The sequence below is a fragment of the Rhinopithecus bieti genome, unplaced genomic scaffold, assembly GCF_001698545.2.
Source record: "Rhinopithecus bieti isolate Rb0 unplaced genomic scaffold, ASM169854v2 scaffold_6380, whole genome shotgun sequence".
Lineage (NCBI taxonomy): Eukaryota > Metazoa > Chordata > Mammalia > Primates > Cercopithecidae > Rhinopithecus > Rhinopithecus bieti.
Window position 1 is genome coordinate 7,860,428 of NW_016806642.1, and position 23,042 is coordinate 7,883,469.

Consider the following 23,042-nt stretch of genomic DNA (forward strand, 5'->3'; position numbering starts at 1 on the left):
TATTAGGCACTTAAGTGAGCCAAAACAACATGCAGATTAAATGGCTTAAAATCACAAATTTTGGCTGGACGAGGTGACTCATGCCTGTAATCCTGGCACTTTAGGAGGCCAAGGTGGGTGGATCGCTTGAGCTCAGGAGTTCGAGACCAGCCAGGGCAACACAGCCAGACCTCATCACTACTAAAATTAAAAAAAAAAAAAAAAAAAAATCTGCCAGGCATATTGGTGCATGCCTGTCATCCTAGCTACTTGGGAGGCTGAGGTGAGAGGATTGCTTGAGCCCTGGAGATTGAGGCTGCGGTGAGCCATGATTGTGCCATTGCACTCCAGCCTAGATAACAGAGCAAGACTTTGTCTCAAAAAAAAAAAAAAAAAAAGACCGGGCGCAGTGGCTAATGCCTGCAATCTGAGCACTTTGGGCGGCCAAGGTGGGCAGATCACCTGATGTTGGGAGTTCGAGACCAGCCTGACCAACATGGAGAAACCCTGTCACTACTAAAAATACAAAAGTAGCGGGGCATGGTGGCGCATGCCTGTAATCCCAGCTACTCGGGAGGCTGAAGCAGAAGAATTGTTTCAACCCGGGAGGTGGAGGTTGTGGTGAGCCGAGATCGTGCCATTGCACTCCAGCCTGGGCAACGAGAGCGAAGTTCTGTCTCAAAAAAAAAAAAAAAACAAAAAAACCCAAAACCCCCCCCAAAACAAATTTTTCTCGAAACAAACATTATCTCAGTATTCTGTAAAAATGTTGATGCATAATTCGTATTAGTCCATCTTGGATAATACGTGAGTTCTGTGCTAGCAAATTGTAACACAGCATTGTGCCTCATGTTCTGCATATGAGATCTCACTGAAACCTCGCAAAAGTCCTAGAAGGTAGATAGTATTATTGACCCCATTTTGTGGGAAAAGGAAAGCCAGACTTAATGACATTAAGTAACTTTCCCGGATTATATAATTAGTTAGAGGCTGAACTAGGAATCATCTCTTCTTCACCATTCCACAGCCAATAAATGAGCAGTCAACTACTCTATAGTTTGGCAACTAGTGACTGAGATAGTCCTCCAGGTGATTCAGGAAGAATATTATATATGCAGGAAAGATGTCTAAAAAATATCACTCAGTGTTAATAGATACAAGTTGAGAATAAAGCATCTGTAGAGGAAATCTACAAAGAGCAGTGGGAAACTGAAGTCTTTTGGCTGCACTCCAATGGCGCAAATTGGCATTTGAGCATTTCCTCCATATTCCAAGATACAGGCACCTGCATGTCAAACTCCTCCTTGGGATATCTGGATAGTTTTGAGCATTGTATGGTGGGTACTTTTTTCTTCAAAACTAGCTCCTAAGCTTATTGCTGGATAATGTGGATGTGCTGCCTTTTCTGCTAAACAAGCAACATAATGAGGATCCCACTGCAGGACACGTGTGCACGTGTGTAAGAGAAAGAGCAGTGAATCTTTACAGAGTGAGAACTGAAACAAAACCAAGGACAATGTCTAACCTTTGAAGAGTTTGCCACAGGGTCAGTACCATTTCTTTCATTTCTATTTTACCGCTTTCTGCGGCCCAGATCTTTTCTGAAGTGTTTCTATCAGCTTGGTGGACTCTTTATATTCCTTGATACAATGCACATTATCCTCACTCTGCTGCATCTTAGTAGTAGATTTCTACTTTAATTTGTAGGTTACCAAGCAGTGTTGCATTTAATCCTCATAACAGCTTAATGTGGTAGACAAAACCAAGGCCTAGAGAGATGAAAAAACTTGCTGATATGATTTGGCTCTGTGCCCACCCAAATCTCATCTTGAATTGTGGCTCCCATAACCCCCATATGTCGTGGGAGGGACCCTGTGGGAGGTGAGATTTCCCATGCTGTTCTTGTGATAGTGAATAAGTCTCATGAGATCTGATGGTTTTATAAACGGCAGTTCCCCCTGCACACGCTCTCTTGCCTGCTGCCATGTAAGTCATGACTCTTCCCCTTTTGCCTTCCACCATGATTGGGAGGCCTCCCCAGCCATGTGGAACTGTGAGTCAATCAAACCTCTTTCTTTTATCAATTAATCCAGTCTCGGGTATGTCTTTATTAGCAGCGTAAGAACAGACTAATACACTTGCTCAGCTAATTCATGGCAGAACCAACTAGCCCCTGCTTTTTCTGGTCTGCCTTATCAGTAATGTCAGTCCTGGGAAGGAGAGCACCATGGTTAGGAGTCAGAGTTTTTACTTTTTAATCACACTTTCGTATTATGACATCCTGTTTTCTTTTGGACTCATTTAATTCGTTCTGGGATGGGGACTACATGCAGTGGTGGTGGTGTAGGGGAGAGAGTATACAGGAATCCAGGGCACAAGGTCTATGCCCAATGGTTTGCCTTCTTCACAGCACAGACCATCCAGACTAAAAGTGACAAATGGGCAGAATCTCATAAGTATTCCGGCTCTTCACTTCCCTAGTTTGATTACATTGTCCTGGATGGCATTTGGAACCCAGTTCAGGGTGCATATTGTTGAATTATGCAATTTGCTGATATGCAATTAACTGGAGTAGCAACACATTCAACCTAATGGGGGCCAAACAGAGACTGCATAATTCTTAGGAGCACAAGCTGATTATGCAGTTAAGTGATATGCACTTAAGAGAAGTGCATCACATCTATCTGATCCCATTTCTTCCAATAGACTCCTCATGGCACTTTACCCCAGCCTTTCTGCTTTTATGGTCAAACATATCGTAATCTGTATCTACTTGAAATGAGAACCTTACAGTTCATATGTAGATTTGGGATTCATTTCTTTTAAAAAAAATCAATCTTTTAAAATCTTAATTCTTGGATACACAAATGGGTAGGCAAATGAGAAAAGAAAGGGGCAGATCTGGAATTCAACATGTCTTGGTCTCAGGGATAGGAAACAACACTGGAATTGTACAATTTAGGATGCTTCATTTTTAGTTTCTTTTCTTTCTTTTCTTTTTTTTTTTTTTTTTAGGTTAGGAGGTTGTTTCAAATGTAAACGTGAGGCGCATGAAAATGTTTCTTTTTAAAAGCAAAGGACTTTGCACTCAGTATTTTTTAACTTGAAAATGGATATTATAGAAAGGCAGTCCTTTTATGAGAAACTTCAATTAAATGACAGTTCATTTAGGAGGGCCAGTTTTAAGTTATTCTCATAATGATGGATTGTTAATTTAATTTGGCAGGTTTTACTGTTTCACTGTATGCTTGCTGCATGCCCTGGATTGACCTAAATTCTTTGGGGGACCCCAAGAAATATAAAATACGGCTGCTTATCTTCAGCCTTCTTGGGAGGTCATGACCCATGCATACAAAGTAATTGAAGAACAATGAAACATAGCGTATGATTAGGTGTCAAAATGGTTGTTAACGAGACTAAGAGGTAAAAGAAATCAGAGAAGGGGATAATGAACTGGGCTAGAGTTTTTCATCACTAGAGGGAGACAGGGAGAAGCAAGAGTTAGTGCTTCACTTATATTAGATAGATCAAAACAACTCTGTAAGGGTATTACTATCCCCCATTTACAGATGAAAAAATTAAGGCCCAAGGATGTTAAGGAACTTGTACATGATCCACAGGTAGTAGAAAATGGAGTCAGAATTTAGAATTAGGTTTGTCTGTCTCCGCAATTCCTTTTTGGAGGTTTTAAGCAAGAGGCCATGGCAGATAGGCTGTGGAGGATTCAGACATCTGCCAGAAGAATTAACTGTGTGACCATCATGGTCCCACTCAGCCTTGGGGCCCTGTGGTCTGGAAAGATTTCAAGAAGCAGATGGGAGTTGTGCTCTCAGTTTTGGGGGAACTCTTTCTTATCTAGGAGAAGAGATGCCAGCCTTGTAGATGCAGATTTTCCTGAGTTGAATAGATTTTTACAAGTTTAGCAAAATCAAATATGGTGATTGAGAAAAGAGCAAAGTAACCCAGCATTTGTGACTGGTTTGGTGGGTCAACAAGAGAGAATGACAAAGATTATTGTCATCAAATAGCCTTTCCCGAGAGGGCCACATAGTCATCAAATTCCCTTTCCCTAAAGGGAAATCTGCTCATGGCCCACCAGGAATGGGGAGCCAGATATGACTGGGGCCAGCTGGGACTGAATTGGTCCCTGTCTTTTAGATTTGCATCAAAAGCACTTGATACCCCTGCTCAGGATTTCACAAAACTGCAGTCGGATAGCCAGGGCTGTATTCTCATCTGGAAGCTTCACTGGGAAAGATGACTTTTAAGATTATTCAGATGATTGACAAAATTCAGTTTCTTGTAGGCATAAGACTCATGGTGTCTACTTCTTCAGGGTCAGTGTACTTTTGGAGAGCATTTTATAATTTGCAAATGCTTTTCCATTCTAAAGTAAAGCACAAATATGTTCCTCCTACTCTCATTTAAGGAGTCCACCATTCAAACAGTTGCCCAAACTGAAATTCTGAAAGTGACCCTTGATTCCTCTCAATTCCTCACTTCATTAGCAAGTCGTATGGGCTACACCTCCAGAATAAATCCTGACTCCAATAACTAGTTTCCACTTCATAGTCACTACCATTGGCCAAACCACCACCATCTTATCTAGCCTAATGCAACTACTTTCTTGCTTTGTTGCTGTTGTTTGTTCTTGTTTTTTCTTTAGAGACAGTGTCTTCCTCTGTCACCCAGGTTGGAGTGCAGTGGCACAATCACAGCTCACTGCAGCCCCAACCTCCCAGGCTCAAGCAATCTTCCCACCTTTGCCTCCCTTTGTAGCTGGGACTACAGATGCACACCACCACACCCGACTACTTTTTTTAGTTTCCGAAGAGATAGGGTCTCACTACATTGCCCAGACTGGCCTTGACCTCCTGGGCTCAAGTAATCCAACAACCTCAGCCTCCCAAAGTGCTTAGATTACAGGTATAAGTCGCTGCGCCCAGCCTGCAACCACCTCCTTACTGCTCTCCCCACTTTCTCTGTAGTCCCCGCAAATCCATTCTCCACAGAGCAGCCAGGGAAGTGTATAAAATATGAAGATAAGATAATCACTTTGGCCAGGTGTGGTGGCCCATGCCTGTAATTCCAGCACTTTGGGAGGCCGAGGCAGGTGGATCACCTGATGTCAGGAGTTCGAGACCAGCCTGGCCAACATAGTGAAACCCCATCTCTACTTTAAAAAAACAAAACAAAACAAAACAAAAAATTAGCTGGGCATGATGGTGGGTGCCTGTAATCCCAGCTACTCAAGAGGCTGAGACAGGAGAATAGCTTGAACTCAGGAGGCAGAGGTTGCAGTGACCCAAGATCATGCCTCTGTGCTCCAGCCTGCGCAACAGAGCAAAACTCTGTCTCAAAAAAAAAAAAATCACTTTCAAATTCAAAACATTCCTCACAACTTCTTATTGGGATTACAAAAAAATCAAATTTCAGTTCCTTCATGATCTGGTCCCTGCTTACTTCTGTGATTTTATCTCCTTCCACTCTCTCCCTTGGTCATCATGTTTTGGTCATGCTGGGTGCCTTCTGTTCCACAAATATAAGATGACCTGTCTGACTCACAATCTTTGCATTTACTCTTCTGTCCAACTGGAATTCACTGTCCCTAGACCTGCACATGGCTGGTTACTTTTCACTGTTCAGTTATCAGTTTGATGTCATCACTTTACAGAGAACATCTCTGGCTGCTTTTATGCAAAGTAACAACCACCTCTCAACTTAAAATTGCCCTTCATCCCATCATTCAATTTTCTTTTTCTCACAGCACTTGTTACTGTCCAAAAATAACTTCTTCCTTCCTTCCCTTTCCCCTTTCCTCCGTCTCTTTCTGCCCCGCTCTTTCTCTCCCCATTGACTTATATATCTATTTTCTTTTCTTTCTTTCTCTTTTTTTTTTTTTGAGACGAAGTCTCCCTCTTGTCACCCAGGCTGGAGTGCAATGGCATGATCTCAGCTCACTGCAACCTCCACCTCCCGGGTTCAAGTGATTCTCCTGCCTTAGCCTCCCGAGTAGCTGGGATTACAGGCTCCTGCCACCACGCCTGGCTAATTTATTTTTAAAATTTTTTTATTTTTAGTAGAGACAGGGTTTCTCCATGTTGGCCAGGCTGGTCTCGAATTCCTGACCTCAGGCTATCTGCCTGCCTTGGCCTCCCAAAGTGCTGGAATTACAGACATGAGCCACTGTGCCCTGCTTTTTTTTTTTTTTTTTTTGAGACAGCGTTTTGCTCTTGTCCAGGTTGGAGTGCAATGGCTTGATCTCAGCTCACTGCAACCTCCGCCTCCCGGGTTCAAGCCATTCTCCTGCCTCAGCCTCCCAAGTAGCTTGGATTACAGGCATGCATCACCACACCCGGCTACTTTTTTATATTTTTGTATTTTGTATTTTTGTATTTTATATTTTTAGTAGAGATGGGGTTTCACCATGTTGGTCAGGCTGGTCTGGAACTCCTGACCTCAGGTGATCCACCCACCTCAACCTCCCAAAGTGCTGGGATTACAGGCATGAGCCACCATGCCCGGTGGCTATTTTTGACATGAATATTGCCTTGTCTTCTTTCTAGAATATATGCTCCATGAGGAACTTTCAGTACTGTGCCTGACGCATAAGGGATATTCAGTAAGAACTTATGGGATAAATAAATGAGCCTCATAAGGAGGACATTAAAGGGATTATTAATTTCCATTTTATTTAGAAATATTAGGCCACTTTCCCAAAGTCACAGTATTGTCTGGTGTTTCCCCATGAGTCCTCCAAAGACTGGGACCATGTTTTCTACATTTTTGTTGCTCCAGCAGTCACTGGTATGTAGTGCCAAGGAAGAGGATAGAGCAGTAGTTACTGAATTGGAATCTGACTGCTCTACTGTGTGTACCTTGGGCAGGTTATTAAACTTCTCCATGTCACGATTTCTTCATATGTAAAAAGGGGATAAAAATAGTACTTGCCTTATAGGGTTATGAAAATCAATTCAATTCATACAGGTAAAGCTTGTAGCTCAATGGTTGACACATATGAAGGGCAGTAGATGTTCTTCATTCACTTTTGCCTCCCTTTTCTTTTTCTAGGCATTTAATCAATATCTGCGTTAAATTATTGACCTTTCTATAGTTTTCAAACTGTTTTAATGAGTCATCGTATTTCTTTTCAGTTTCTCTAATCCCAAGCAGGGCTTCCTCCTTGACTTCAGTCACTCACTCCATGAAAGGTAGCAATGTTGCCTTAACGGAAAAGGTTAGGCAACACTCTCCCTTCTTCTTCTTCTTTTTTTTTTTAAATTTTATTTGTATCTGCCTTGGCCATGTACACAGACACCCAAGGGCCCCTTCTCCCAGCCTGGGGGAGGGGTGTTGGATTCTGGAGGAAGGAGACATCAGAGTGAGGACACAAAGTTCAACAGAAGGTGCTGCTCCCTTCAGCAAGGGACATCTGTGTGGGCGAGGACTTGTACCTTCTGCTCTTCCTCCCCGCCAGGCCATCTGTGAATCTGCATGTGTCCTCCTATTTGACTCAGGTCACTCTTCCCTCTGCCCATGGACTAGCTATGAGCAGGAGACACAACCTCCTCTCTTGTGTGTTTCAGCTTCTTTTCCTGCTCTTCCCATCCCTTAAATTCTATTCCTGGGGATAGAGACAGGGACACCCATAACCTCTCTCCTAAGCCTCCTCATAATCCAGGGTGCCAAGTCCAGACTCCCGACAACTGGTAAGGCCAGCGACCTGGAAGCTCATCACAGCAAGCTATGTGTGAGGGTAGGACAGTAGACATGAGTGTTTATCTGTGCAAGGCAGGACTGCCACCATGGGAGGGTGTGGGGAGCTAGGGGGCTCTGGGCTGTGTCTGAAAGTGGGAGCAGAAAGGTTCAGGAAGCCAAACACATGGGTTTATTTATCGTAGAAATCCACGTGGTCTCCAGACTTGAACACCTCCTTTTGCAGCAAGCTCAGCCATTTTTGGGCTGACACCCTGCAATCCACCAGCTCTCCCTTTGCCTTCAACTCCTGCAGCCTTTTCGCACGTCTGAGTCCATGGAGGTCTACCGGGCTAACTGCTGGGGCACGTCTGTGTCGGGAAAACCTGGGGCCTAGTTCGGCACCCTCACTTTAGGTTCATCCGACGCCAGGACCTGGAACAGTGTGTTAGCAGCAGCCTTTCCCGCAGAGTACGGCGCCCAGTCTTTGAAGGGCTGCAGGGCACAGTGGGTTGACATGTTAACCACAGTTCTGTCGAGGCCAGGACTTGCTGGGAAGGCCTTCAAGACGCTGCAAGTCCGGCAGAGAGAGCATGGAGGTCAAGTTCAGCGCCCAGTCTTTGTTCACTTGAGTGGAGTCACCCAGGTCCACGAAGCCTTCGGACACATCCCCAGGAGAGCCCGCGCTGTTGATGAACAGCAGTCGCTGCAGCCCCTCGGGCCTGGGGAGCTGACGCAGGGCACCAAGCAGTGGACTGCAAGCCAGCCTCGGCGCCCAGGTCTGCACGCACCCGCACCACGTGCAAGCCAGACCGCCTGGCGCCCAGCTCGGCCTCCAGCTGCCACAGCGTATCGTCGTTGTGGGTGTTTAGGACCAGTACGGAGCTCGGCGGCAGCAGCGAGGCCAGGAGGCCAGGGTCAGCACAAACACAGCACGTCCTAGGCTGCCCTCCATGCCGTAGTCCTCCCGGCTGGACTCGGACCCTCCCTTCTAGTACTCTGTGAGCCTCCTGATCATGAACTAAGTCCCTGATAAAGGGGGAAGGAGCCGCCAAGGCTTTATAAGGTTTTGTCTTCAACTATGAGCAGAAATATTTAATATTTCTGGCCTTAGTCATTTCCAGAGACTCCAGCTCCTTGCCCAATTTTTAGAATCCTTTTGTTTTTCTTTTCTTTCTTTCTTTTTTCTTTTCTTTTTTTTTTTTTTGAGACAGAGTATCCCTCTTGTAGCCCAGCCTGGAGTGCAATGGCACCATCTTGGCTCACTGCAACCTCCACCTCCCCGGTTCAAGCAATTCTCCTGCCTCAGCCTCCCGAATAGCTGGGATTACAGGCGTGCGCCACCACATCTGGCTAATTTTTGTAGTTTTACTAGAAACGGGGTTTCACCATGTTGATCAGGCTGGTCTCGAACTTCTGACCTCAGGTGATCCGCCGGCTTCGGCCTCCGAAGATGCTGGGATTACAGGCGTGAGCCACCGTGCCCGGCCAGGGCAATCCTTATTGTGCTCTCTTTAGAGATGGAAAGAATGCTCCCCTCTTTCCTTGTCTTTTATCTTAGCTCTTAGTAGGTGCCTTAAAAATGCTAGTTTTATCTCCTATCTCCATGCCCCACCAAAAGGGCTAGGTTTGAATTTCACTTCAAAAGTAAGAGTCAAACGAATGCTGATAGCAGCTTTACTCATAATAGTCAAAGATTAGAAGCAACCAAAGTTTTACTTTGGTGAATGGATAAACTGTGCTCACGGCCTAGCCACACAATAGAATACTACTCAACAAGAAAAAGGAATGAACTATCAAAGCACACAGCAACATGTGTGAATCTCAAAGACATTATGCTGAGTGAAAGAAGTCACACACGGAAGAGTTCATACCGTATGATTCTGCTTATATGAAATGTTAAAGAAAAATCTAATCTAGAGTGGCAGACAACCGACCAGTGGTTGCCAGGGGCTAGGGTTGTGAGTGGGGATAGACCAGCACAAAGGAATGGTTTTGTTTTTGTTTGGTTTTGGGATGGTGTCTCGCTCTGTCACCCAGGCCGGAGTGCAGTGGTGCAATCTTGGCTCACTGCAACCCCTGCCTCCTGGGTTCAAGCTATTCTGTGTCTCAGCCTCCCAAGTAGCTGGGATTACAGATGTGCACCATCACACCCAGCTAATTTTTGTATTCTTAGTAGAGACAAACGTTCTCCATGTTGGCCAGGCTGATCTCGAACTCCTGACCTCAAGTGATCCACCTGCCTGGGCCTCCCAAAGTGCTGGTATTACAGGCGTAGCCACCACACCTGGCCGTTTTGTTGAATTTTAATTTTTTTTTTTCAATTTCACTCTGAGCAAAGCATGTTGACACAAAGGAATCTTTTTAGATGATGGAAATGTTTTATATCTTGATTATGGTGGTGGTTACATGGGTGTATTGCTTTGTCAAAAACCCATGGATGTGTACAATGAAAATGAGTTCGTGTTGTTGTATGTAAACTACACCTCAATGAAATTTGTTAGAAGAAAGAAGAATCACGATAAAATGACAATACAGTTAAACCATACTCGACAGTTTCTGGTAATGGTGTTTTTCCTTTTTTATCCATCCTCTAAGGAAACAATAATGACAACAAAAACCTTTGATGTACAGATAGTCCAGTAAGGAGCACTGGCCACTCCTTGGAGTGAGGAGGAGTTGTAGAGTGTTATGCTTTCATGGTTTGGGAAGGAGAACATCTGCTGTGTCCCATCAGCTTTGTTCCTTTGTTCCAAAGGGTGTAGGGTGTGTCCTGTTACTTTATAAAGCTTGCTCAAGTTCTGCCTATCTTCTTTCACTACCTCACTTCCCCCTTTCGTTTTCTTCCTTTCTTTGTAATTCTTTGCCTGCCAAGTTCTATGAAGTTCTGAATCACAGAAAAGCAGATCACCTCACATTCATCTGCAAATTCAGGTTTAAACAGGAAAGGTAAGCAGGAAATTTTCAGGCAATCGTCTTGACCAAGTTGAAGTTCTGCTTTTTACTCTTTTCTCACCATCTGGATTTCTTTGAATAATTAAGGTTAATTTTTTATTACTCTCCTTGTCTGGCCCAGTGAAGAAACATGGTGAGTTTCTGAGAGTTTGGAGCTTGTAGATCAGAAAAATAATGTTTACAAAATACGTAAATACTTTGGAATCAGTTGTATTAAACAAATTTTTAAAAGAAATTATAATTTTTTTCTTTTTTTTTTGAGTCTCTCTCTGTCACCGGGCTGGAGTGCAGTGGCGGCGCCATCTCAGTTCACTGCAACCTCCAACTCCCTGGTTCAAGTGATTCTCCTACCTCAGTCTCCCAAGTAGCTGGGACTACAGGCACGTGCCACCACGCCCAGCTAATTTTTGTGTTTTTAGTAGAGACAGGGTTTCACCATGTGAGCCAGGATGGTCTCGATCTCCTAACCTCGTGATCCGTCCGCCTTGGCATCCCAAAGTGCTGGAATTACAGGCGTGAGCCACCGCACCTAGCCAAGAAATTATAAGAAATTTTCATCAGCAAAAGATTGAAACAATGCAGAACTTTATAGAGTAAAATATAAAAACTGCCATGCTCATCTTAAGTTTTTGATGAGTACCTTTCTTATTTATTCTCTATATATTTGTCTTAATGTCTTAAACATAAATATGCCATACTACAGGTACTGTTCTGCAACTTGCTTTTTTCAAATACCAATATTCTTTTTTTTTTTGAGATGGAGTCTTGCTCTGTCGCCCAGGCTGGAGTGCAGTGGCGCGATCTTGGCTCACTGTAAGCGCCATCTCCCGGGTTCATGCCTTTCTCCTGCCTCAGCCTCCCAAGTAACTCATACTACAGGTGCCTGCCACCATGCCCGGCTAATTTTTTTTTTTTTGTATTTTTAGTAGAGACGGGATTTCACCATGTTAGCCAGGACAGTCTCCATCTCCTGATCTCGTGATCTGCCTGCCTCAGCCTCCCAAAGTGTTGGGATTACAGGCGTGAGCCACAACTACCAATATTCTTAGAAATCTTTTCACATCTGTACATATATTACGTTAAAGCATATGAAATTGTTATTTATGTCAATAGCAGTAAAACATTGGCAGTTTCATATGGTTAACCTAATACATCTACTCCAATATTTTAATGGCTATATTGTATTGTAAGGTATGGTTGTAGTCTAATTTTTAACAATTCCCCTGCTGATGGGCATTTAAGTTGTTTCTTCTTTATTTTGCTAAAATAAACAGAACTGTAATAAAACAAATATATGAATATATATATGTATTTAGGTGTATATATATCTTTATATATATACCTTTGCGTATATATGTATGTATCTTTATATATTGTTCTGTCTATCTATTTTTGCATATATGTATCAGCATTTCTATAGAATAGATTGAGTAGACTCCTAGAAACATAACTGTGGGTCAAGGGGTTTACACATTTTACATTTTAATAATTGTGACCAGTGTCCTCTAAAATGTCCCTATAACAATTCATATCCCCAGAGTGTCCTTTCTGCCAACACCCTCAATAATCTCGTGGGTAAATTGGTTTTTGAAGTGTTTCAAAATGAGTTATTTTATTCAGCCAAAGATGTAAGAAAGACCTGCTTATGTCCAGCTCTGTGCTTGGCCTAGGAAGTAAACGTGTGTAATTAACGTGGTCACTGCCTTCACAGTGTGTTTATTCTGATTGGTGAGACAAGACTAATGCACACACAACACAGTTGCAATGATTTCAGTGTCATAATTACCAATCATCTCTGGCAAGATTAATTAAAAATATAACAACTGCTTACACTGAGGGTCCATGGAAATCAGACAGAACTGAGTGGCACTGCAAGTTCCTTCACTTACTATGTGCATGACCCTGAGTTTCTTTATTTGTAAAATGGGGCCGAGACGGGCGGATCACGAGGTCAGGAGATCGAGACCATCCTGGCTAACACGGTGAAACCCCGTCTCTACTAAAAAATACAAAACTAGCCGGGTGAGGTGGCGGGCGCCTGTAGTCCCAGCTACTCAGGAGGCTGAGGCAGGAGAATGGTGTAAACCCGGGAGGCGGAGCTTGCAGTGAGCTGAGATCCGGCCACTGCACTCCAGTCAGGGCGACAGAGCGAGACTCCGCCTCAAAAAAAAAAAAAAAAAATAATAATAGTATTAGCTTGGTGCAAAAGTAATCATGGATTTGCAATTAATTTCAGTGGCAAAACTGCAATTACTTTTGCACCAACCTAATAGTTTCTTCCTTTTTTTTTTTTTGAGACGAAGTCTCCCTCTCTCACCCAGGCTAGAGTGCGGTGGCGTGATCTCGGCTCACTGCAACTTCCACCTCCCAGGTTCAAGCGATTCTCCTCTCCCAGCCTCCCAAGTAGCTGGGATTACAGGCACACAACACTACACCCAGCTAATTTTTTGTATCTTTAGTAGAGATGGAGTTTCACCATGTTGCTGAGGCTGGTCTCAAACTCCTGACCTCATGATCTGCCCACCTTAGCCTCCCAAAGTGCTGGGATTACAGGTGTGAGCCACCGTGCTTAGCCCCTAATAGTTTCTTATTGAGTGGTTGTGAAGATTAAATGTATAGTGCTTGGCACTTAGCAAGAACTCTATGGAATGTTAGCTATTGCCATTTGCCTTCACTTTGAGAGCACCTACCAGCCTCATGGGCCTATCGTTATCCCTCGTAGGATGTGGCATCAAGTACTGGATACAAATATTTCTTATATAGTGTACCTAACCCTGAGGGGATTGGGACCATTGTTCTCCTTTTGAACATTACACTCCTACTAGTACAATCTGGTTGCTAAGGTTTCCACTCTAAAGTTACTTTGTATTCTAAAAACTTGAAGCAGTCCCTATGCTTTCAAACAGGGGGAATGCACATTGCTGTTTCACAATGCCCTGATTCTTGGTTGAAAAAGGGCCATTTCTATTAAAATATAAAATTATATTTTAGAAAGAAGACAATAAGGGGAGACACTGTAGATACTTTTAACCAAGAATAGAGTGGTGCAAAGTTAAGCCATGGAGATACCATAGCTTATCCTAACAGACAAATTCACTACATTTATTAGTAATGTTTCAGAAACTGTTTTCTTCCAGGTATGTAAATTTTGTGTTCACCGCGGTAGCATAAGCAGCTGGGTGGAAAAGTGCCTGGTCCATTATGCATGACCATGAAAGAACTGTAGTCCATAAGTATACAGCTTCCTTCTCCAGCACATTTAGTAAATCTCTTCCAATTAATTGCCCATTCGATGCTCAGGTGGTTGGAGCAACTGCTGCTCAATGGAAATTGTGAGAAAAGATCAGATAAATGTAAACAATGGACATTCTAACAAGAGGGCATTGTCCCTACTGGAAAATCATTAGGAGGAAGGACTTTGGTGCATGTAAATTGCTTTTGGAAAGAGGCATCTGCATCAGCTGCTAAGGATACCCTGACAACGTGGATAGGTCTGGATTGACAGGCAGCAGCCAGGAAATACTAAAAATGCCACTTAAAGGCAGGGCTGAAACCACTGCTGCTCACTCAGACCCAAGGTTTTCTGTGTTGGGAGTCCATTGGCATAATTATTTGTCATGAGTGAAGTGATTCACAGGCTATCTGAAGTAGGTTACCTGTTCTCCCCGAGAGAGTCTTGACCTACTCAGCTTATTGGATTCCTTTGACTATTTCATGAAAGTTCTAGTCTTTTTCCCCAGTAAAATAGCCTTGCTCATACATACCTAGGATTTTGCTTATAATCTCTGGGGTTTCATAGATGCCCCAGAAGTACCATGGACCCTGGGTTAAGAAATCCTGCTTTGTGTTCGTTTCCTGTTTTCTTCACCCTTTACTTCCAGTGGTGTTACTGGTAGTTTTTCCTTTTGAGGATGAATGTCTACTGACCTTCATCCCACAGAGTTGATCCTTCCTTCAAATCTGGTTCATGTTTCACCCTTTTGGAGCTCTTTGTGCTCTGAGCTCCGTGGGCGCTTGGAGTTGGTAACTCTTAATTTAGTACCCAATTGTTTCAAGGACTACAAGATTGTATCTACCACTAGCACAACATTTATAAATTCATTCATTTAACACATGTTGAATGAATGCCTACTATGTGCCAGACACTGTTCCCAGACACGTATTGTACTCTATGATAATCAGTATCATACAGCATTTATATTTTCATGTATTCAACACATATTTAATGAGTGCCTACTATGTGCCAGGCACTGTTCCCAGACACTTATTGTACTGCACTATAAGTATTATACAGCATTTATACCTTCATTTACTCAACAGATATTTAATAAGTGCCTACGATGTGCTAGGCACTGTTCTCAGACACTCATTGTACTGCACTATAATTAGTATTATACAGTCAGCTTGCCAACTTCCCTGCTAGACTATGTCCATGGAGGCAAGGACCAGGTCTCCCACCTTGCCACGTCTTCTTCTCCTTCTTTATTCTCCCTCGTCTGTCAAGGCTCAGCTCCAATACCATCCATTCTGGGATGGGTTAGGCAATGTCTTCAGTGCTCCTCTGGTGCCCGGTGCTGACCACTGTTAGAGCTCCTGCCACATTATTTTGAAGTCATCTGTTCCCATATCTCTGTCCCCTGGTGTAGTCTCCCCTGTGCCAGGGTCTTCCACCCAGTACAGAGCCTGGCAATGGGAAAACTCAGTAAATATTTGTTGAATATCTAAATTTTCTCTCACCTTCATGCCTTCAGACATGCTGTTCCCTCTGTCTGAAATAGTCTTCCTTCCTTTACTATTTGTAAATTCTTGTCAATCTAAACATCATTTCCTCAGGAGAGTTTTTTTGATCTGTGGATGAAGTTAGGTGCCCTCACACAATGCTGCCAACATAACTTTGGACTTCCTCTAACATTGTATTTTATTGAAACATCCTCCCTCAGTATCCTCAGGGGATTGGTTCCAGGACCCCCTCGGATAAAAAAATCTTCTGATACTCAAGCCCCTTACATAAAATGGCATAGTATTTGCTTATCACCTATGCACATCCTCCTGCATACTTTATTTTTATTTTATTAAAAAATTTTTTACTCTCGTATCTAATTTTACATTTTTACCTTTAAAAAATATGTATATTTTTTGCCAGAATGTCATTGACAGAGGGCACCTGTATACTTTAAATCATTTCCACATTACTCATAATACCTAAGGTAATGGAAATAATATATAAATAAGTTGCCATATTATATTTTTTATTTATATTATTATTTATTGTTGCAGTGTTATTTTTTGTTGTTGTTTTTTCTTGCTGTTTTCAATTTGTGACTGGTTAAATACATGAATGTGGAACCTGCGGAAATACAGCGCTGACTCTACTTCCTTGTTTGATATTTACATTCCTTGTTAGCATATCAGCTTCAGTATGGCAAGAGTCATGGCTATTTTATTTGCCTGTGTATAGCCAGGGACTAGGATATTGTACAGTCCTTTACTACTCAAAGTGTGGTTCACAGGCCAGCAGCATCCACATACCCTATGAGTTTGCTAGCAATGCCGGCTCCCACGCTCTATCCCAGACCTACTGAATCAGAACCCACAGGTGATTCACATATGCGTTAAGGTTTGAAAAGCAGTGGTCTAGTACAAAAGCATTCAATCAATAAATGCCGAATGAATAATGAGTTGAATTGAACAAAATGGAATCAATTTACTTTTGGCACCCCTATTGTCTAGCACAGGGCCTAGCTCAAAGTAGGCACTCAGTAGTGTTTGAGGAAGGAATATTGTCTTCCACTGTTCCGCATACACTATGTTTTCTTCAACTAGCTTATAAGCCAAATGTTAGGGCCTTTCTTCTTAATCTCTATAACTTGAAACTGCTTACTGACTGCATAGTAGACATTCAATAGGGATTCAAAGCCAACCTGATACTTCAATGTTGGGTAATATATTATCTACCAGGTTGGATTCAAGCAAGAGGGTTTGAGGTGTGGGGTGTGTGAATTGACCAGGAATGTTTCCAGTTGTCTGAAGACCCTCATGTCTTGATAACAGTGCTTTTAGTCTCAAGCTTCATTTCCATAAAGAATAGCTCATGAAGGGCAACAGAATGGAGAAAAGGCCTTATCAATGAGAATCTGGATTTCTGGTTTTCATTCTTTCTCAGGACACTGTTCGGTTTGAAGAGGCCTAATTATGCCACTTATACCAGCAAAACCAGTGGAACAGATCCTTCTGAGTAGTATGTTTTAGTGTGATTCCCTCTTCCAGATTTTCTAAAGGGAAAGACATTTGCTTATTGGCATTTGGTCTTAGTATTAGGACAACTTACAGACTGTGGACAAAGGCTGTGTGAAAATAGGCATATTGATGCAAAAGATTATTTTTTATTACTAGGTGAAAGTAAAAGTTGGATTAAAATTATATTAATTCATGTAGTGAATATTCTTGATGGTTTGGGCAAACGTTGCACCCTGTTAAACCTGGCAGAAACTTCTTGAGAGCCTCCTGAGCCCAGTGCTGCAGATTTAATCATTGACCTTGAGGAAATCAAGGCTAGAGAGAGAGTCTGTATCCTGATATTTTTTAAAAGTACATTTATTAGAATGTCAAAATCTAAGAGGTGTGGCAAGAACTTACGTTTCTATAATTTGTGGGATTTTAGAAAGAATAATTGGAATCTTGAAATTCTGCAGTGTTTGATCTTTAAATTATAGATCACAAACTTTCCAAAATAGTTTCAAGATTATCCTGCATTGGAAGAAGTCAGGTAGAACAGCAGAGATGGCCATCAAACAGTGTCTCTCTGGCTCTGCCTTGCCTGTTCTGTGAGTATGTCCACCATCTTTTTCTAGCTGACAGTTCTGGGAGAATTCAAGGAGGTTCTCACATGTAATTCATCTACTGGTCGTTGGGTGCTCAGTGGTGGCCACTGTTTTGGTCCTTTCCTTCTCTTGTTCCTTGTAATGAATCTTCTTCCACAACAAAAGCTGGAGTCCTGGGTCACCAAACACACCCTAGTTGCAGGCCCACTAGAGGCCTGTCACTGCCACTTGGTGCCAGCAGGCACGTATGGCCATGCCTTTGTCGGCACACCCTCCAATTCCAGTGCTGCCACCCACTCTGACTACAGATACATTTGACGTCTTTCCTCTCCTTCCTCACCTGTGGCCAACGGTCTCTGAAACAAAACTGGAGCTCACACCTGAACCTAGTTAGCAATCTGATCAGGAGCCAAGTCAACAAGGAATTTTGGAGTCAAAGCCCTTCTATTCCGCGCTTCATATCCCCTGCTTGCAACCTCATCAAGGCAAGAGAGGCCTGACATGAGAAATCTGATTTTTTATTCAGATGTCCCAGATTGTGCCCATTTTCATTCTTACTTTCCATCTCCTTGGGAGGAACAGACTTAAAATAGACTTAAGGAAGCTATTTTGTAGGTGTATTTGTAATAGGACATATGCCTATGCTCTCCACACCCCCCAAAGCCCAGAGAAACACTCCTTTTATCCCTACAGTTAGCTCCAGCCTCCAAGGAGGAGCAGATTTCCTGAGGCTTTTTGTCCTAGACTGTCCCATTCCCAGTAGGGGTCTGAGCTGTTTGGTTTTATTGCCCACCTTATAAATGAGAACAGTCTGGTCTGATCAAGAGGTTAAGAATCCAGATCATATGCCCAGCACACAAAGTAGTAAGGAGCAAAGGCTTTGGTAGTCAGAGCTGGACTCCAAACTGACTCTGCCACTTTCTTATCCAGTCTAAGACCCTGTTACCTTATCTATATAATGGGGAAATCCTTATGAAAGTGAGGAACATTAAGTAAGATTATATATATATTGTGTTTAGCTTAGGTCCTAAATCACAATAATCACTCAATTATTGATTGGTACCAATAATAACAAAAATAGCTAAGTGGTTTATTTTAAAATAGCAAAATCTGTAGCAATAGTGTTATAACATGTCTTCTTGTCTCCAGCTCCTTACTCTCTGCAATCCATTTTTTATTCAGCTGCTAGATTCATCTCCCTAGAACATGGTGATCATATTACACCCCATGTGAAAATGTTAGATTTCTTATTACTTACACCTAAAGTCCGAAGTTCTCTTTGCATTCAGGCCCATTGGTCTGGCCCCAACAAAACATTACGCCCGTTTCTCCACTACTCCTCTTCACACCTCCTCCACTCCAATTAAAATAAACCAACATTCTTCATGTACACCCACACCCTGCACACTGTTTGTTCTTTTTTATCCAGAATCCAGATCTTATCTCTCCTTTAATGCCTGGCTTAAGTGCCACTTCCTCCACTAAGACTTCTCCAGCCTATAATAAACCTCATAGCTCTTGATGGACCCCTTGTCATCACACAGATATCTAGGTCAAATTCGTGCTTAAAATGTATATGTATATCTCTTACATCAGATGATTGATTATAGCTATCTAATTCATCCTTATATTCCTAAACCAGAATTTCTCAACCTCAGAGCTATTGACATTTTGGGCCAAATAATTCTTTTGAGGGGTGAGTTACTGTGTGCATTGCAGAACATTCAGCTGCATTCCTGGCCTCTACTCACTAGATGCTAGTAGCACTCCACAGCCCCAGTGGTGATAACCAAAAATGTCTCCAGACATTACCAAATGTCCTCTGGAGTGCAAAATCACTCCAGTTGAGAACCACTGCCCTAGATTCCAAACCATGGAGGTTTGAACATGAATGGCTCTCAGTAAATGCTTATGAAAGGAAGGAAAGAGGTTGGCTTAGGCCCTTTTAAGTTTGAGACAATAGTGGAATAGATAATTAATGATATTCTTTGAGCATTTGGGAATAGAAGCACGGAGTTCCTTTGAAAGCTCAGAACTAGAGATTGATATTTGAATGCCACTGGCATAGAATCAGCTAATAGGCATTTATTGTGTTACATAATGTTTTGAAGTCCCGAGTCAGATAGGAGTTGGGCTCCCACCACTGGCCTTAGCCACTGTAAACTGTCACCATAGGTGAGTATTTTAACCCTTCTGAGCTTCCATTCTCTTGTTCTGTAAAATGGGGGTAATAATTGCCACTTGTATGGGGTTGCTCTGAGGATAAGTTAGACAATGCATGTAAAGTGGTCATTTGAGAGCCTGGAATGTAGTAAGCACTTAGTAATAGTTCAGTGTCATTATTAATATTGTGATTAATAAGAATGCTTAATTTTTAATCTATTCAGAGGTCAAGACAATATTAGTTCCATTTTATAGATAGGCTGTGGTTAGAATCTGGATCTGCTAGGCCAGGCTCAGTGGCTCACACCACTAATCCCAGCACTTTGGGAGGCCGAGGTGAGTGGATCACCTGAGGTTGGGAGTTTGAGACCAGCCTGACCAACATGGAGGAACCCCGTCTCCACTAAAGATACAAAATTAGCCGGGCATGGTGGCAGGTGCCTGTAATCCCAGCTACTGTGGAGGCTGAGGCAGGAGAATTGCTTGAATCCGGGAGGCGGTGGTTGTGGTGAGCTGAGAACACGCCACTGCACTCCAGCCTGGGCAACAAGAGTGAAATTCTGTCTCAAAAAAAAAAAAAAAAAGAATCTGGATCTGCTAATCCCCATCTTTCCCTGGATCATATTCATCTCACATAATGTACACAGCATCTCACTTCCCAGAAGGATCTTCACCTTTTCATCTGGAAACTGAGTGCTAACTGCCTATGGCAAAAATTCCTTTTCAATTGGTAAATAACATCTTCTTCTATAACTATCATTGGGAAACTCAGTAACTGCTTATTAAGTGCTTTGGGTAAATAGATGGAGGAGATATTGTATATAAGACATTTGTGTTGCCAAAACAAAGCACCTGCCTGTTTGTAGCTTACTAACCCACATGCTCAAAGATTCTGTCCCTTAGGCTTTAGGAAATGAATTCATAAGTTTAGCAACCATTGGCATTAGCTCCAGGCAGCATTTGATTTTTGGAATACGGCAGCATGAGCAAAGGCTGTGGTCCAGAGCAGAAGCTGGGGCAGAAGCCCAGGGACAGGCAAACAGGTGGGTGGGGGAAGCTAACTTCCTCCTGTGAGAGCCAGTTGGCTGAGGGCATTCAGCAGGCCAATGCAAACTGAGTCTCCTGCCTTTAGAAAAAAAACACCAGACAGGTCAGGAAAATGTAGCCCCAAACCAGTTCTATCACCAACAAACTGGTTGACCTGGGAAAAGGCATTTAACCTCTTCAAGCTTCTATTTGTTCGTTGGCAAATGAGGGCATGGGATGAAATCGGTGGTTCTCAGTCACTGCTCTGGCACATCGGAGGTGGAACACGACTAGTCTACGTGGTGCAGGATTTTTGTAGCAATTATCAGCCGTCAAAAATGCGTGGCAACTCATACATATACCTGAAAACAGTGTTGGGGTGTGTAGGGGGCGTTGTTTCTTTTTATCATATTAGGTTTCTGTTGTTTGATAGATTGGATTATTCAGTTCATTCATTCATTGAAATGTTATTGCCTGAGCATGCTATGTGCTGGGCCTGTCCTGGGACGAGGTGCTGCCTTTGCATTCAAATGTGGTTTACCTGGAACCAGTCATAGGTTCCAGGTCACAGGAGGTGACATGATATCTTTTCTCCTCCAAGTAAGAATCGCTGAATCTGATATGACTGTGGGTGATCTGGTCATGGAAATCCCTGCTTCCCAATCGTTACCACTTCCACCGACCCCCATTCCTATTGGCTAGGATATGCTCTAGGCAATTATCAAAGTTCCCCCCAGCCCCCACCGGGTTCCTGCAGACGCCGAGGCGTCTACTAGGTTTGCCTTCTGATTCCTGTAGGTGGAGCCAGATCCCCTGGCTGAGAGGCCCCGGGCCTGCTCTCTGCGGCGGCCGCCGAGCGGTAGCTTTGCTCTCCAGCTCTCTTCCTCCTTTTCCCTCTCTCTTGTGCGGTCTCCCTCAACATCCAAACCAACCGAGTGCGTCTGAGGTGAAATCGTGCCAGACTTGGAGACGGCTGCCAGGTTTCTCTCAAGTCTTGGCTTAACAAAAGAAAGCAAATTACAAAAATGGAAATTTTCAAACTAGCGTTCAGTGGTATTCAAATCGGCGTTTGGGTAGCGCACAGGCACAGACCGCATTCGTGCTATTTTGTGATTAAAATGATACCAAAAATACCTCCTTGCTTTGGTTTTCATCTTCGAAAACGACTTCTTTCCTTCTTCTAATTTCCCCCTTACTTTTGCGAGCGGCAAACCCCTGACCACTCTAGAATTGCTAACATTTGGACCGGCGTCTGTTGAAATCTTGCCTCTGTTGACTTTTTTTTCTTTCTTTTTTTTTTTTTAAGAGTTGAACTTTAAAAATGTGTGCACTTTGCAGCCTGGGGAAATACAGATAAAGAAGTTTCTAGGCACCTTCCCAGGAAGTTCTGTGTTTTGTGTGAGGAACTACAAGTTCTATGACAGTGCATAAATCTTCTTTAGGTCTCATCTTGATACAGGGAGCAAACCTGAATGTGCGTCTTGCCAGAATGCATGCTACCTCGTTCTCCCTTGAGCGTGAATCGTGTGCTCTGTCTCATGCTTTCAAAACATGGGTTTAAGGTGGCCATTGAGTTGGATCTTGAATGATTTTACTTAACATGAAGTTTTATAAAGAGCTTGACCACGTCCTACTCGATTATTTTTGCAGTTGCTAGACAAGGCCCTGTCCCACGTGGGTTTGTGAGAAAGGTTCTGTCATCATCACCCCACCCCCAAGACTGCACTATTTCTTTCCTTGGAAGCGTTGACTGTCTCCTTCTTACACAGCTGTGTTTGCAGTGCCTGGAGACAGGTGGGGGAGCAGTCTTGGAGGCCGAAGCTGCCAATTCCTTCTCTAAGGACTGTCTGAATAGCTATTACATTTTGAAGATCACACGCACGCACACACTTGTTTTGTTTGTTTGTTTTTGGTGGTGGTCACTCACTATGCCTTCCCGTTTGTTGTACAAGGGCAGCTGCACCAGTTTGCCAGAATGAGATTAAATGTCACAGACATTCTATTGTGTGCATTCGCCAGCCCACATCAGCATCACCTTGGGCCACTGCCATGTCTTTCTAGGCGCCTCAGAAAGCTGGGTCCCGTAGCCTTGGCGGAGTTGTGGGACTGCTTATGAATTTCGGGAAAGAGTTTCTCCCATCTGGATAGGTAAACTCAAAGCTCCCACGAACACTGCAATATTCAGGCAGCAATTGCATCAAGAGGTTCTTGTTGGTTTGGGCCTACACGAATTAGGATTCTCTACCTGGCACAAGTGACTGCGGATAAATCAAGCTGCTAGTGTTTTTCAGATTTCAGAATAGAGGGATGACATTTTAATCTGGAATCAGACACTCTGCTCTTTTACCCTTTAGCCCCAAATACCCAATGCTCTTCAGGACCCTCGTGCCCTTGCTTGTGCTG

General features: G+C 43.0%; 1 pseudogene; it reads right to left on the reverse strand.

Annotated features, from left to right (window-relative positions):
* Window positions 1–7,867: 7,867 nt before the first annotated feature.
* LOC108532950 (sepiapterin reductase pseudogene) lies at window positions 7,868–22,179 on the reverse strand (annotated as a pseudogene).
* Window positions 22,180–23,042: the final 863 nt, after the last annotated feature.